The following is an 18,266-nucleotide window of genomic DNA, read 5'->3' as shown; positions in this document are numbered from 1 at the left end:
TTACCCACCGATTTGTAGTTCTCAAGCAGTCTGTTCCCTCCTCGCATGTAAGGAAGGGGTGAGGTGATGCTGAGATTGGTATTACATTGTTACAGGGAGAATGGTCAGGGGTCATAGTTGTAGACAAGGAAAAACAATGAGGCAGGGTGTTAGGTAAGAAACATATGCAACAGTTAGGTATCTATATTTCGAAACGTTTCGCCTACACAGTAGGCTTCTTCAGTCGAGTACAGAAAAGTTGATGGAAGCAGAAGATACTTGAAGACGATGTAATCAGTCCATCACCCTTGAAGTTTTGAGGTGGTCAGTCCCTCAGTCTGGAGAAGAGTATTGTCCCATAGTCTGAAACAATATGGAGTTGAAGTGACAGGATGGAGCCTATATACCGCCAGGAGGTGAGACGTAGGCCACTAGTAGAGGTAAGAATGTTGTCGTTGGACGGTATTTTATACCATTTTAATGTTCACTCTCAATGAGGCAGGGTAAAGGATTTTTCTCTTGCTAAGGAAGTTGTGATTGATCTTGAATTGGGACTACTGAGAGATGGACACAGGGTGAGAGGTGAGAGAAGATTTGCGGAGACTGAGTGTTCTCTCATCTTCCAACTTTCTTGTATCCTATATTTATCACCTCTTTATGAGCACCCTTATCTGTTGCTTTTTCAGTTATGTTCCGTCATGATCCAGGAATACTCAGTCATATCTTACACTCTTCAAGAATACTTTCTTCCTCAATATTTAATTTGCAGTTAGTTTAAACAGGCTCTTATTCCTTCTCCTATCTTACATACTTAGTGAAAGATATAACCTCAAATTACATCTTCCCAACCTGCCATCACCTCATCAAGTTTATAAATTATCAGTGACTTTTTCTTCCTACCGCTAACTTTCCTTCCAGATTGCGTTGTCCGCTGTCACCAGTTTCCTTGCTGCCTCTCTTATCATCTCTTGTGCCTCGGGGTCTCCTGAGAGTATAGCTGGTAATGACATTTCTCTTTTATCTCTTCCTCATTCCTCTGCTTCAGCTTTTTTCTTCTAAATTACTTCCCTTTAGTACGATCTCCTTCATTTTCCCCCAATCAACCTTCAGCTTCTCAGTTTTCCCTTTCAGTCTTCGAGTTCTTCAACCAGAATTGTCCTTGTCTCTATTTCCAAGAAAACTTCCCTCTTTTTTCAAACATTTTCATGGTTTCCTCCCAGAGGGAATGGAACAATTTTCCAATCCTTAATCAGTATTGCTCTTCAAACCAGCTAAGAGCAAATCTAAATATTGCACCAAGATTCTCCTCTTTCTTCTTTCCATCTTTATTTTCTCTACTCTTGATCGACCATTTTCTTTTCCAGAGGACTCTACTTAGTCAAATTTAAAAGTTCATCTTGTAATGTCAGTCTATGCAAGTGATGAAGAGACTGCTAGGTACTACATGGTCGACAGTCCCATGTTTGTCTGTCGAGGGTAAAGACACAATACGAGATATATTGTTGATGTGTACCTCAGGCTATGTGATTGTACAGTACCTATCTCTAGGTCCATCTCTTTTAGTGAGTTTTGCGGTCTTTGCCCCCTGAACCGTAATGTCTGCGGTCTTCTTTGCCTTTCCCCACACTACAGAACAGAACAGAGGACTCACAGGTAAAACCCCAAAGGGTGAGCGGGAAAGTTAGGACAGACGAAGCATAATGGCTCTGGAGAGGAATGTCTCGAGTTGTAGAAAAAAGGAAAAGAACCGGGGCTAAACCCAGCCGCAAGGCATTGTAAAGCAAATGTATATAAGTGAAGAGAAGGCAGGAGAATGCTCGCAAAAACGTGCTTAGTCTTGAATCTTGAAATCTTTATGGCGATAGGTGAGAGGTGGGCAGCAGGCAGGGAGGTGGATCACTGGAAAGGGTAGCAACTTCGTGGTGGTTGGTCGATGATGTTTTGGAGAGATTCATCAGCTTCTTTATTGGTAGCTTTTCTTATGGCAGTTTATTAGTAGAGGAGCCCTTTTTGATGTTTTAGAATGTCTATTTCTTGATGCGAACGAGTTTAACTTTGCTACTGAGGTCTTTTATAACAGTTTCAATGGAACTAAGTAATCCTTGAGTAGAGCATAGGTCTTCAGGGATGCAGGTAAACTTGACTCTACCATTTTGAAGTCGGGAGTGTAGTTCTCTTCAACACATCGTTTCGCTATATTGTGCAGTTGTGTAGATTGTCTTGCCAACATCTTCTGTCTGGGTGGGGAGGAAATTCTTCTTCTTTTTCTTCTTCTTCAGATTCCACGTCTTCGGTGGACGTGTTTCTATAGTATGTTGGGAGAGGTGAGTCGAAGGTTGTGATTGGTCAGGAGCAGTGGTGGTGGTGGTGGAAGTTGTTGGTGGCATGTCACTAGAGGGATTTGTAGGAGTCTTTTGACTGGTTGGAGATGGTTCTGGTCGAGAGTAATCTTCGGGTGTTATGACGTTGACGAGTTTTGCGGTGATCTTGATCATATCAGATTTAGGTGGAGAATCAGGGAAGGTAAAAACTTATCGTGTTGTAGGGTCTGAAGAGTTTATTGATAATGGTGTTGACGGATCCTGGTATTGCCATACTGTGCATGTGAGCATGCATTATGCAGTAGTGGATTTTTCTAGGTACACCTTCAGGAAAATGAGATAGTATATTGCTAGTGGAGGACGAAGGCTGAGTGGCCTTGAGAATTTTGGTGGTATGGGCTTATAGTTTTGTAATTACAGCATACGTTGGAGACCTTGTAGAAGTTTTCTTTTGTTCATCTTAGTTTTTCTTAATTTATTTTCTCTTAGGGCACTTGGCAGCGATTGTGTGATGTTCATTCTTGCAGTTCAAGAATTTTGGAGTAGAGGTGGTGGCGCAAGCCTTGAAATCATATCCTTCACTGCTACAGGTCGAGCAAAATCTTTTATCCTTGATAGGACAGTCCTTGGTGGTACGCAGATATGAGTAACAGCTTCAGTATTGCGTGATGTGTTGAAATCTCATAGTTTCAATGTGGCAGCTCAAGCTATAGCTTGAGCTGCCATGGTAACGTCAATGAAAGTACTCTTTGGCACTGAAGATGCATTTGGAATTTTGGTGATGTAATCCACAGTGGCCCAAGAATTCTGAACTTTTATTGATGTTTTGAGTTCGTCGAGAGATTGCCTTGTAAAAAGTCCATCAAGACGTTTGATGAAGACCGATCTCTTTGCCCTGAGTACTGAAATCAACTTTCAGTCTAAGTAGTAATGGCAGTGGTAGTAGTCGGTTTTTCCTCTTCAAAATCGTCATTGCAGACGACAGTGAATTCATCTTTGAGCAAAAGAATCGCATTAAATTTTATCTGCAAGCTACCGCTCACAGCAGTTGGATATCAGAGATGATGATGATAAAAGTTCCTCTCCCCCCCAACGGGGATCGTAGGGAGACTGCAAACGTAGGGGTGTCAGAGGGTCTGTGTCCTGCCAAGAGCGAGGTCACCAGAGCACTTGCTTGGTTTAAACTTCAGTAGCCACTTGACAGAAAAGCCGTCTCTTTGTATTCTTGTTAGTTTCACATCTGCGAACAAGGATACCTCTGACTCTATCCCTTCTGTCATGTCATTCACGTACAAAGGAAATACCACCAATCCTAGTACCAATCATTGTGGAACCCCACTCGACACCTCTTCATGGACAATCACTCATTTCCTGCCTATCAGGAATACCTTGATCCGGTGTAGTGCTCTTCCTGTTATTCCTTCCAGCTCCTCTAGCTTTTGTGCCAGTCTCTTGCGCAGTACTGTGGCAAAAGCCTTCCTACAGTCCAAGAAAATCTCTTGCCTTCTGTTATCTTGTGGAACTCCAGGAGTTTTGATACAGGATTTACCTGGAAGAATGAGAGACAATCAGATTCGATGCAAGGAATTGCAGAACAGGTCTATTATTTTGTATAAAAACCTCTTCTTACCACCACGAAGAAACCTATTGAATGAGACACATATGGCCACCTGAGTATCTTTTTTAATGAAAGTTCCATCTGGGCAGTAGAATTTTTCAGTGTAAATCCGAGACAACGTCTATACAGGAGACAGCGGAAGAAATGGAGAGGTTAGTTTAGCCTTGATATGTGTTAACTCCTGTAGCCTCGATCTAAGGCACAGGCATCAAGGTGAAAACTTTATACCGGAGCCAGAGGACAGGTGCAGCTGTTGAAGACAGCATCAGAGGTGGGCGGAACACACTAGGAGAACTTGGCTATGATGTTTTCTGTATCCAAATTCCATAGTGTTGCTGTGTCAGACAAGGATAATTATAGTAGTAAACAATACCAACAAGAAGAATAAGACTCGAGCAATACCTGGGTATTTTTACTGAGAAATGTCACTGGTGGAGCAGAGGATTTCTATGAGAAATCTCATGAAAATCGCTAGCCCAGCTAAACAGTATGACCTTCCATCAATGTGTCACTCCCACCTATGACTGTGTCTTCAACTGCTGCACCTCTCGTCTAGCTCCCGTACGAGTCTCCAACCTAATGCATCTCCTGTTTATCATTAAATTATCTAAAATATATTTAAATTAGGCTAAATTAAATTGCGTGTGTTATAATAAGGTTAGGTAAGTTTTCTAAGGCTCTTTTGGTACAAAATTATTATTTTTTACTTTAACTTAAATAAAAAAAAATTATCTTTAAATGTGTAAGAGAAAACTTTAGAAAGGACTTAATTTTAAATGAGGTCTTGCTAATTGGCACGACCAGTGCCAGTGACACCAATTCGGGGGGGGGACCAGTGACCGTGACACCACTCCCTGGAGGACCAGTGACCGTGGCACCACTCCCTGGAGGACCAGTGACCCTGGCACCACTCCCTGGAGGACCAGTGACCCTGGCACCACTCCCTGGAGGACCAGTGACCCTGGCACCACTCCCTGGAGGACCAGTGACCCTGGCACCACTCCCCGGAGGACCAGAGACCGTGGCACCACTCCCTGGAGGACCAGTGAACCTGACACCACTCCCTGGAGGACCAGTGACCCTGGCACCACTCCCTGGAGGACCAGTGACCCTGGCACCACTCCCCGGAGGACCAGAGACAGTGGCACCACTCCCTGGAGGACCAGTGAACCTGACACCACTCCCTGGAGGACCAGTGACCCTGGCACCACTCCCCGAAGGACCAGAGACCGTGGCACCACTCCCCGGAGGACCAGTGACCCTGGCACCACTCCCTGGAGGACCAGTGACCCTGGCACCACTCCCCGGAGGACCAGAGACCGTGGCACCACTCCCTGGAGGACCAGTGAACCTGACACCACTCCCTGGAGGACCAGTGAACCTGGCACCACATCCTGGAGGACCAGTGACCCTGGCACCACTCCCCGGAGGACCAGAGACCGTGGCACCACTCCCCGGAGGATCAGTGAACCTGACACCACTCCCTGGAGGACCAGCGACCATGGCACCACTCCCCGGAGGACCAGAGACCGTGGCACCACTCCCTGGAGAAACAGTGACCATGGCACCACTCCCTGGAGGACCAGTGACCGTGGCACCACTCCCTGAAGGACCATTGACCGTGGCACCACTCCCTGGAGGACCAGTGACCGTGGCACCACTCCCTGGTGGACCAGTGACCGTGGCACTTCTCCCTTGAGGACCAGTGACCGTGGCACCACTCCCTGGTGGACCAGTGACCGTGGCACTTCTCCCTTGAGGACCAGTGACCGTGGCACCACTCCCTGGAGGACCAGTGACCATGGCACCACTCCCTGGTGGACCAGTGACCGTGGCACTTCTCCCTTAAGGACCAGTGACCCTGGCACCACTCCCTGAAGGACCAGTGACCCTGGCACCACTCCCTGGAGGACCAGTGACCGTGGCACCACTCCCTGGAGGACCAGTGACCCTGGCACCACTCCCTGGAGGACCAGTGACCGTGGCACCAGTCCCTGGAGGACCAGAGACCCTGGCACCACTCCCTGGAGGACCAGTGACCCTGGCACCACTCCCTGGAGGACCAGTGACCCTGGCACCACTCTCTGGAGGACCAGTGACCGTGGCACTGCTCCCTTGAGGACCAGTGACCGTGGCACCACTCCCTGGAGGACCAGTGACCCTGGCACCACTCCCTGGAGGACCAGTGACCCTGGCACCACTCCCTGGAGGACCAGAGACCCTGGCACCACCCCCTGGAGGACCAGTGACCCTGGCACCACTCCCTGGAGGACCAGTGACCGTGGCACCACTCCCTGGTGGACCAGTGACCGTGGCACTTCTCCCTTGAGGACCAGTGACCGTGGCACCACTCCCTGGTGGACCAGTGACCGTGGCACTTCTCCCTTGAGGACCAGTGACCGTGGCACCACTCCCTGGAGGACCAGTGACCATGGCACCACTCCCTGGTGGACCAGTGACCGTGGCACTTCTCCCTTAAGGACCAGTGACCCTGGCACCACTCCCTGAAGGACCAGTGACCCTGGCACCACTCCCTGGAGGACCAGTGACCGTGGCACCACTCCCTGGAGGACCAGTGACCCTGGCACCACTCCCTGGAGGACCAGTGACCGTGGCACCAGTCCCTGGAGGACCAGAGACCCTGGCACCACTCCCTGGAGGACCAGTGACCCTGGCACCACTCCCTGGAGGACCAGTGACCCTGGCACCACTCTCTGGAGGACCAGTGACCGTGGCACTGCTCCCTTGAGGACCAGTGACCGTGGCACCACTCCCTGGAGGACCAGTGACCCTGGCACCACTCCCTGGAGGACCAGTGACCCTGGCACCACTCCCTGGAGGACCAGAGACCCTGGCACCACCCCCTGGAGGACCAGTGACCCTGGCACCACTCCCTGGAGGACCAGTGACCCTGGCACCACTCCCTGGAGGACCAGTGACCCTGGCACCACTCCCTGGAGGACCAGTGACCCTGGCACCACTCCCTGGAGGACCAGTGACCCTGGCACCACTCCCTGGAGGACCAGTGACCCTGGCACCACTCCCTGGAGGAACAGTGACCCTGGCACCACTCCCTGGAGGACCAGTGACCGTGGCACCACTCCCTGGAGGACCAGAGACCCTGGCACCACCCCCTGGAGGACCAGTGACCCTGGCACCACTCCCTGGAGGACCAGTGACCCTGGCACCACTCCCTGGAGGACCAGTGACCCTGGCACCACTCCCTGGAGGACCAGTGACCCTGGCACCACTCCCTGGAGGACCAGTGACCGTGGCACTGCTCCCTTGAGGACCAGTGACCGTGGCACCACTCCCTGGAGGACCAGTGACCCTGGCACCACTCCCTGGAGGACCAGTGACCCTGGCACCACTCCCTGGAGGACCAGAGACCCTGGCACCACTCCCTGGAGGACCAGAGACCCTGGCACCACTCCCTGGAGGACCAGTGACCCTGGCACCACTCCCTGGAGGACCAGTGACCGTGGCACCACTCCCTGGAGGACCAGTGACCGTGGCACCACTCCCTGGAGGACCAGTGACCCTGGCACCACTCCCTGGAGGACCAGTGACCCTGGCACCACTCCCTGGAGGACCAGTGACCCTGACACCACTCCCTGGAGGACCAGAGACCCTAGCACCACCCCCTGGAGGACCAGTGACCCTGGCACCACTCCCTGGAGGACCAGTGACCGTGGCACCACTCCCTGGAGGACCAGTGACCCTGGCACCACTCCCTGGAGGACCAGTGACCCTGGCACCACTCCCTGGAGGACCAGTGACCCTGGCACCACTCCCTGGAGGACCAGTGACCGTGGCAACACTCCCTGGAGGACCAGTGACCCTGGCACCACTCCCTGGAGGACCAGTGACCCTGGCACCACTCCCTGGAGGACCAGTGACCTTGGCACCACTCCCTGGAGGACCAGTGACCCTGGCAACACTCCCTGGAGGACCAGTGACCCTGGCACCACTCCCTGGAGGACCAGTGACCCTGGCACCACTCCCTGGAGGACCAGCGACCCTGGCACCACTCCCTGGAGGACCAGCGACCCTGGCACCACCCCCTGGAGGACCAGTGACCCTGGCACCACTCCCTGGAGGACTAGTGACCCTGGCACCACTACCTGGAGGACCAGTGACCCTGGCACCACTCCCTGGAGGACCAGTGACCCTGGCACCACCCCCTGGAGGACCAGTGACCCTGGCACCACTCCCTGGAGGACCAGTGACCCTGGCACCACTCCCTGGAGGACCAGTGACCCTGGCACCACTCCCTGGAGGACCAGTGACCCTGGCACCACTCCCCGGAGGACCAGAGACCGTGGCACTCCCTCCCTGGAGGACCAGTGACCCTGACACCACTCCCTGGAGGACCAGTGAACCTGGCACCACTCCCTGGAGGACCAGTGACCCTGGCACCACTCCCCGGAGGACCAGAGACCGTGGCACCACTCCCCGGAGGATCAGTGAACCTGACACCACTCCCTGGAGGACCAGTGACCATGGCACCACTCCCCGGAGGACCAGAGACCGTGGCACCACTCCCTGGAGAACCAGTGACCCTGGCACCACTCCCTGGAGGACCAGTGACCGTGGCACCACTCCCTGGAGGACCATTGACCGTGGCACCACTCCCTGGAGGACCAGTGACCGTGGCACCACTCCCTGGTGGACCAGTGACCGTGGCACTTCTCCCTTGAGGACCAGTGACCGTGGCACCACTCCCTGGTGGACAAGTGACCGTGGCACTTCTCCCTTGAGGACCAGTGACCGTGGCACCACTCCCTGGAGGACCAGTGACCATGGCACCACTCCCTGGTGGACCAGTGACCGTGGCACTTCTCCCTTAAGGACCAGTGACCCTGGCACCACTCCCTTAAGGACCAGTGACCCTGGCACCACTCCCTGAAGGACCAGTGACCCTGGCACCACTCCCTGGAGGACCAGTGACCGTGGCACCACTCCCTTGAGGACCAGTGACCCTGGCACCACTCCCTGGAGGACCAGTGACCCTGGCACCACTCCCTGGAGGACCAGTGACCCTGGCACCACTCCCTGGAGGACCAGTGACCCTGGCACCACTCCCTGGAGAACCAGTGACCATGGCACCACTCCCTGGAGGACCAGTGACCGTGGCACCACTCCCTGGAGGACCAGTGACCCTGGCACCACTCCCTGGAGGACCAGTGACCCTGGCACCACTCCCTGGAGGACCAGTGACCCTGGCACCACTCCCTGGAGGACCAGTGACCCTGGCACCACTCCCTGGAGGACCAGTGACCGTGGCACTGCTCCCTTGAGGACCAGTGACCGTGGCACCACTCCCTGGAGGACCAGTGACCCTGGCACCACTCCCTGGAGGACCAGTGACCCTGGCACCACTCCCTGGAGGACCAGAGACCCTGGCACCACCCCCTGGAGGACCAGTGACCCTGGCACCACTCCCTGGAGGACCAGTGACCCTGGCACCACTCCCTGGAGGACCAGTGACCGTGGCACCACTCCCTGGAGGACCAGTGACCCTGGCACCACTCCCTGGAGGACCAGTGACCCTGGCACCACTCCCTGGAGGACCAGTGACCCTGGCACCACCCCCTGGAGGACCAGTGACCCTGACACCACTCCCTGGAGGACCAGAGACCCTAGCACCACCCCCTGGAGGACCAGTGACCCTGGCACCACCCCCTGGAGGACCAGTGACCCTGGCTCCACTCCCTGGAGGACCAGTGACCGTGGCACCACTCCCTGGAGGACCAGTGACCCTGGCACCACTCCCTGGAGGACCAGTGACCCTGGCACCACCCCCTGGAGGACCAGTGACCGTGGCACCACTCCCTGGAGGACCAGTGACCCTGGCACCACTCCCTGGAGGACCAGTGACCGTGGCACCACTCCCTGGAGGACCAGTGACCCTGGCACCACCCCCTGGAGGACCAGTGACCCTGGCACCACTCCCTGGAGGACCAGTGACCCTGGCACCACCCCCTGGAGGACCAGTGACCCTGGCACCACCCCCTGGAGGACCAGTGACCCTGGCACCACTCCCTGGAGGACCAGTGACCCTGGCACCACTCCCTTGAGGACCAGTGACCCTGGCACCACTCCCTGGAGGACCAGTGACCCTGGCACCACCCCCTGGAGGACCAGTGACCCTGGCACCACCCCCTGGAGGACCAGTGACCCTGGCACCACTCCCTGGAGGACCAGTGACCCTGGCACCACTCCCTGGAGGACCAGTGACCCTGGCACCACTCCCTGGAGGACCAGTGACCGTGGCACCACTCCCTGGAGGACCAGTGACCGTGGCACCACTCCCCGGAGGACCAGAGACCGTGGCACCACTCCCTGGAGGACCAGTGACCCTGGCACCACTCCCTGGAGGACCAGTGACCCTGGCACCACTCCCTGGAGGACCAGTGACCCTGGCACCACTCCCTGGAGGACCAGTGACCCTGGCACCACCCCCTGGAGGACCAGTGACCCTGGCACCACTCCCTGGAGGACCAGTGACCCTGGCACCACTCCCTGGAGGACCAGTGACCCTGGCACCACTCCCTGGAGGACCAGTGACCGTGGCACCACTCCCCGGAGGACCAGAGACCGTGGCACCACTCCCTGGAGGACCAGTGACCCTGGCACCACTCCCTGGAGGACCAGTGACCCTGGCACCACTCCCTGGAGGACCAGTGACCCTGGCACCACTCCCTGGAGGACCAGTGACCCTGGCACCACACCCTGGAGGACCAGTGACCCTGGCACCACTCCCTGGAGGACCAGTGACCCTGGCACCACACTCCCTGGAGGACCAGTGACCCTCGCACCACCCCCAGGAGGACCAGTGACCCTGGCACCACCCCCTGGAGGACCAGTGACCCTGGCACCACTCCCTGGAGGACCAGTGACCCTGGCACCACTCCCTGGAGGACCAGTGACCGTGGCACCACTCCCTGGAGGACCAGTGACCCTGGCACCACCCCCTGGAGGACCAGTGACCCTGGCACCACTCCCTGGAGGACCAGTGACCCTGGCACCACCCCCTGGAGGACCAGTGACCCTGGCACCACCCCCTGGAGGATCAGTGACCCTGGCACCACTCCCTGGAGGACCAGTGACCCTGGCACCACTCCCTGGAGGACCAGTGACCCTGGCACCACTCCCTGGAGGACCAGTGACCCTGGCACCACTCCCTGGAGGACCAGTGACCGTGGCACCACTCCCCGGAGGACCAGAGACCGTGGCACCACTCCCTGGAGGACCAGTGACCCTGGCACCACTCCCTGGAGGACCAGTGACCCTGGCACCACTCCCTGGAGGACCAGTGACCCTGGCACCACTCCCTGGAGGACCAGTGACCCTGGCACCACCCCCTGGAGGATCAGTGACCCTGGCACAACTCCCTGGAGGACCAGTGACCCTGGCACCACTCCCTGGAGGACCAGTGACCCTGGCACCACTTCCTGGAGGACCAGTGACCCTGGCACCACTCCCTGGAGGACCAGTGACCCTGGCACCACTCCCTGGAGGACCAGTGACCCTGGCACCACTCCCTGGAGGACCAGTGACCGTGGCACCACTCCCCGGAGGACCAGAGACCGTGGCACCACTCCCTGGAGGACCAGTGACCCTGGCACCACTCCCTGGAGGACCAGTGACCCTGGCACCACTCCCTGGAGGACCAGTGACCCTGGCACCACCCCCTGGAGGACCAGTGACCCTGGCACCACTCCCTGGAGGACCAGTGACCCTGGCACCACTCCCTGGAGGACCAGTGACCCTGGCACCACTCCCTGGAGGACCAGTGACCGTGGCACCACCCCCTGGAGGACCAGTGACCCTGGCACCACTCCCTGGAGGACCAGTGACCCTGGCACCACTCCCTGGAGGACCAGTGACCCTGGCACCACTCCCTGGAGGACCAGTGACCCTGGCACCACCCCCTGGAGGACCAGTGACCCTGGCACCACTCCCTGGAGGACCAGTGACCCTGGCACCACTCCCTGGAGGACCAGTGACCCTGGCACCACTCCCTGGAGGACCAGTGACCCTGGCACCACCCCCTGGAGGACCAGTGACCCTGGCACCACTCCCTGGAGGACCAGTGACCCTGGCACCACTCCCTGGAGGACCAGTGACCGTGGCACCACTCCCTGGAGGACCAGTGACCCTGGCACCACCCCCTGGAGGACCAGTGACCCTGGCACCACTCCCTGGAGGACCAGTGACCCTGGCACCACCCCCTGGAGGACCAGTGACCCTGGCACCACCCCCTGGAGGATCAGTGACCCTGGCACCACTCCCCGGAGGATCAGTGAACCTGACACCACTCCCTGGAGGACCAGTGACCCTGGCACCACTCCCTGGAGGACCAGTGACCCTGGCACCACTTCCTGGAGGACCAGTGACCATGGCACCACTTCCCGGAGGACCAGAGACCGTGGCACCACTCCCTGAAGAACCAGTGACCCTGGCACCACTCCCTGGAGGACCAGTGACCGTGGCACCACTCCCTGGAGGACCAGTGACCATGGCACCACTCCCTGGTGGACCAGTGACCGTGGCACCACTCCCTGGAGGACCAGTGACCCTGGCACAACTCCCTGGAGGACCAGTGACCCTGGCACCACTCCCTGGAGGACCAGTGACCCTGGCACCACTTCCTGGAGGACCAGTGACCCTGGCACCACTCCCTGGAGGACCAGTGACCCTGGCACCACTCCCTGGAGGACCAGTGACCCTGGCACCACTCCCTGGAGGACCAGTGACCGTGGCACCACTCCCCGGAGGACCAGAGACCGTGGCACCACTCCCTGGAGGACCAGTGACCCTGGCACCACTCCCTGGAGGACCAGTGACCCTGGCACCACTCCCTGGAGGACCAGTGACCCTGGCACCACTCCCCGGAGGACCAGAGACCGTGGCACCACTCCCTGGAGGACCAGTGACCCTGGCACCACTCCCTGGAGGACCAGTGACCCTGGCACCACTCCCTGGAGGACCAGTGACCCTGGCACCACCCCCTGGAGGACCAGTGACCCTGGCATCAAATACACTATAATGAATTAGTGTTCTTAACTTTCATGGAAACTGATTTGCGCGTCTGTTGTCATGACAGTCTGTTTAATCTGGGAGGAGGAGCAGGAGGGGGAGGAGGAGGTTGAAGAGGAAGGGAAGGAGGAGGATGAGTAGGAAGAGTAAGAGGTGAAGGAAGGGGAGGAAGAGGCAGAGTAAGTGGTGAATGAATGGGAGGAGGATGCGACGGAGCGTTACAGCAGGTAGTATAATGTATAATCTTACAAAATTCTTGTAAACTGAGGATTTTATGATGAATATTGTCCCAGTAATAGTTTTATAATGACAAATATTGCCCCAGTAATAGTTTTATAATGACGAATTTTGCCCTAGTAACAGTTTTATAATGACGAATATTGCCCCAGTAATAGTTTTATAATGACGAATATTGCCCCAGTAATAGTTTTATAATGACGAATATTGCGCCAGTAATAGTTTTATAATGACGAATATTGCGCCAGTAATAGTTTTATAATGACGAATATTGTCCTAGTAACAGTTTTATAATGACTAATATTGCGCCAGTAATAGTTTTATAATGACGAATATTGCGCCAGTAATAGTTTTATAATGACGAATATTGCCCTAGTAACAGTTTTATAATGACGAATATTGCGCCAGTAATAGTTTTATAATGACGAATATTGTCCTAGTAACAGTTTTATAATGACTAATATTGCGCCAGTAATAGTTTTATAATGACGAATATTGCGCCAGTAATAGTTTTATAATGACGAATATTGCCCTAGTAACAGTTTTATAATGACGAATATTGCGCCAGTAATAGTTTTATAATGACGAATATTGTCCTAGTAACAGTTTTATAATGACGAATATTGCGCCAGTAATAGTTTTATAATGACGAATGTTGCACCAGTAAGTTTTATAATGATGGAAACATATTGGCTCAGTAACAATTAGCTTGTTCATATAGACTAAATAACACAGGTCTAGGGTTGATAATCCTCTTGTCTGTTGGTATATAAAGACGATTTATAACGTTCCAGGTCACGCTGTCACAGACCTCACAGAATTCTGAATAAATCTTCAACTTCTCATGTTTTAAACCATACCCCCGGCCGGGATTGAACCCGCGGTCATAGTCTCAAAACTCCAGCCCGTCACGGGTTCAATCCCGGCCGGGGGTATGGTATATTTGCAATCGTGTCATTACGATTTCTTGTCTCATGTTTTAACTAAATCTGCTACAGACAGAAGTTCAGCGTTTTATTTGAGTTTCCAGTGTCTCTGTCCTGTAAACCTCTTCATGAGTCCCTGGAAACTGAAGGCTTCTTTAATATTTCTGGCAAGTGAAGGCTTCTTTTTACATTCCTGGCAAGTGAAGGTTTCTTTTTACATTCCTGGCAAGTGAAGGTTTCTTTTTACATTCCTGGCAAGTGAAGGTTTCCTTTTACATTCCTGGCAAGTAAAGGCTTCTTTTTACATTCCTGGCAAGTGAAGGGTTCTTTTTACATTCCTGGCAAGTAAAGGCTTCTTTTTACATTCCTGGCAAGTGAAGGTTTCTTTTTACATTCCTGGCAAGTAAAGGCTTCTTTTTACATTCCTGGAAAGTGAAGGTTTCTTTTTACATTCCTGGCAAGTAAAGGCTTCTTTTTACATTCCTGGCAAGTGAAGGTTTCTTTTACATTCTTGGCAAGTGAAAGCTTCTTTTTGCATCCTTGACAAGTGAAGGCTTCTTTTTTACATTCTTGGCAAGTAAAGGCTTCTTTTTTGCATTCTTGGCAAGTGAAGGCTTCTTTTACATTCCTGGCAAGTGAAGGCTTCTTTTGCATTCCTGGCAAGTGAAGGCTTCTTTGACTTTCCAGTAACTGAAGGCATCTTTGACATCCCTGTTAACTGAAGGTTTCATTGACATCCCTGGAAACTTGAGGCTTCTTTAACATCTCTGGAAACTGAAGGCTTCTTTGACATTACTGGCAAATAAAGGCTTCTTTGCCATAAACCAAGAACTGTCGTGTCGCTGGGTAGTGTGGATAGCATCCTCTCTACTGTGAGTGTATTCTTGAATACATGCTTTCATAGTTTGACTGGTTTGAGTTCCAGCTCATGGGCTTCTCGATGGTGCTGATCTTAACCTTCTGGATTAATTATAGCTTCTAGGAATTTTGAGAGTTATAATATATGCTTAAGAAAACTGACAAGTTGATAAACACTTGTGCAACACTTGTCCTCATCTTCCACCGCTTTTATATTGTCTTTCTGTCTCTGTAATGGATGCTACTCATGCAAATACACCTGCAAGTTTGACATGCAAATTGCTTATGGTTGTAGAGAAGATTCTCATAATGAGAAAGGTGGCGCATTGTAGAGTAGAAGATTCGTAAAGAACAGCCAGCACTGGTTGTGAGAAAGTCCTGTTTTATGAACCTAGCGGAGCACTTCCGCAGAGTGACCAGAGATACAGTAAGCAAATAAGAGTGAATTTGGATCGCATAATTGTAGATGGTACAGTGGAATATTATGCTAATCCATATCAGAGATGCATCTACAAATTCTAAGGAATGGTGCTACATAGGATTGCTGAAAACCTAAGAAAAGGGGAAAGAGTGATGGTCAGAGAAATTGCATGATGGGTGGAGGTGACAAGGGGGTCCCATAAAGGTCAGTGCTCAGACAAGGACCTGTCCTCCTATATGCAAACGACATACAACAGCAGATGTCTATTTTTTTCTTTTACTGTTTGCGGATATTATTGACTTAATGGAGCGAATAAAAAAATGGAAAAGGCAAAGAAACGGCAGAAGACCTAGACTGATAACAGTTTGCATATTAATTACATAGAGTAGTGGACTGGATAATAGGACCGGTGTTGCAGTATAAACTGAGAGGAGAGAGGAGATGAAGTAGTGAAGGAGAATACAGATTGCAGTCCTGGAACAAGTAGAACATTGGGTAAGATTAGTAATGATAACATACCTAGGGATACATAAACAAAGTCAACAGTAAATGCACTCCTAGCAAACATGAGAAGCACTTTTAAAAATTTCAACAAAGAAACTTGTCTGTTCGTCCAAAATATGCCAGACCTGCCATAGAGTATGCAGCACCGACCTCAAACCCACACCTGATCCTAGCATATAAAGAAAATAAAGCCCCGAGACTTTCTACAAAGCTAGTCCAAAAAAATAAGAGTTATCCTACAAAGAGGAGATAAATGAACTGAGCCGGACGATCTTAGAAGAAGAACCAGAGGAGAGATACTGAAGGGCATGATAGGTCTTCCGGGAGGCAAAAAAGTGAGTGTCGGAAACGAGGAAAACCATGAAATTTACAGCTGCAGATCAATAACAGTGGTCTTAGAAGAAAATTTTTAGACTCAAGGTGTGTGTAACTAAAAATCATCACATCCATTGTTACCAGATTTCCTTTGGCAAATTATGCTAGACTCCCTAAAAAAAGGTGCTAAAATCAGCAAAATTATGCTAATACTGTATTAATTAAGTTTTTGTAAAGTTATGCAATTACTCTTACATTAACGACAGTATATATGTCGTGCCGAATAGGCAGAACTTGCGATCTTGGCTTAAATAGCAACACTCATCTTGCCATATAGGACAAGCTAAAATTTGTGTATGCAATAATTTCGTCAAAATCATTCTGAACCTAACGAAAAAAATATATTTCTCTGTGTTTGATTAGTATTAAATTATTGTAAACAAATCTAAAATATATTTAGTTGGGTTAGGCTAAAATAAATTGCGCTTGTTATAATAAGGTTAGGTAAGTTTTCTAAGTTCCTTTTGGTGCAAAATTATAAATTTTTATATCAACATTAATGAAAAAAATATATCTTTAAACGTATAAGAGAAATTTTTAGAAAGGACTTAATTTTAAATGAGTTCTTGCTAATTGACCAGTTTTACATATTCGGCACGACATACATATAGTATATATATATATATATATATATATATATATATATATATATATATATATATATATATATATATATATATATATATATCCTGGTATAATGAGTTTTGTCCTCAAATTCTGGATTTTATATTGTGACATTTATTCACGTGAAGTATTTAAGGTTAGTGTCAATATAAATATAATATTTTAAATATTAAAGCTAAATTATTAAACCCAAGGCAAATGGTAAATGGATGTACAATTATACATACAAAATTTAAGGTTCTGTCATTAGATATAATAATGAATGTTGAAATTATAGGACGAACTGGCATAGATTATTAGAGACGGAAAGCACGAACATGAGGACACAACTGAACGTTGAAAACAAAGAAGAGCCACATGGGTGTTAGGAAGTATTTCTTCAGTATTAGATTTGTCAGAAAATGTAACAACCTGGGCAATGGAGTGGTAGAGGCATGATCCATACATAGCTTTGAGAAGAGATACAGAAAGGTTCCTCAAACCGGGAAATGGTGAATCCAGCAGCGGTTAGCGAAGAGGCGGGACCAAGAACTGAGACTTGACCCCAGCAAACCATATTTAGGTGAGTAAACACACATGAGAGTTTGACGCTGAAGAAAAACGGAAATCAGCCACACTATCCGGAAAAATCATCCATGGATGCATTGTGGTGAAAAGGCCTAGAGGGTTATATGTAAGTGACAGCCAGTTCAATTGAAATTAAAACAGTAATACGAAACATCTTATGGGGTGAGTACGCAATATTTATTTAATATATTTAGACAAAATTATGTAACCGCAGTATAGAGACACACTTGTTTACAGCCTAGCGATAAGTTCCCAATCTAAGCAAATATTTGCTTATACACCCGTAGAGAAGACAACCAGTTTACCTGGAGTTTACCTGGAGAGAGTTCCGGGGGTCAACGCCCCCGCGGCCCGGTCTGTGACCAGGCCTCCTTGAGGTAAGAGCAAATAAACAAGAACAAGAACTAGAAAGAAAATAGAAGAAAATCCAAAGGGGTGTGTATATATATGCTTGTACATGTATGTGTAGTGTGACCTAATTGTAAGTAGAAGTAGCAAGACGTACCTGAAATCTTGCATGTGTATGAGACAGAAAAATGGACACCAGCAATCCTACCATCATGTAAAACAATTACAGGTTTCCGTTTTACACTCACTTGGCAGGACGGTAGTACCTCCCTGGGCGGTTGCTGTCTACCAACCTACTACCTAGATACATGGATACATGGACAAAATTATTAAAACTGAAAAAATAAGTAAGACGTGAAGAATAAATAGAGAAATTAAATAGGGAAAATGCTATTTTAAGAAATCAAATGAAACTCTTAAAAGAAATGCAGAAGACATTAGGT

This window comes from Cherax quadricarinatus, chromosome 76 (genome assembly GCF_038502225.1).
Source record: "Cherax quadricarinatus isolate ZL_2023a chromosome 76, ASM3850222v1, whole genome shotgun sequence".
Taxonomy (NCBI): Eukaryota; Metazoa; Arthropoda; class Malacostraca; order Decapoda; family Parastacidae; genus Cherax; species Cherax quadricarinatus.
Note: the sequence above shows the minus strand (reverse complement) of the source record.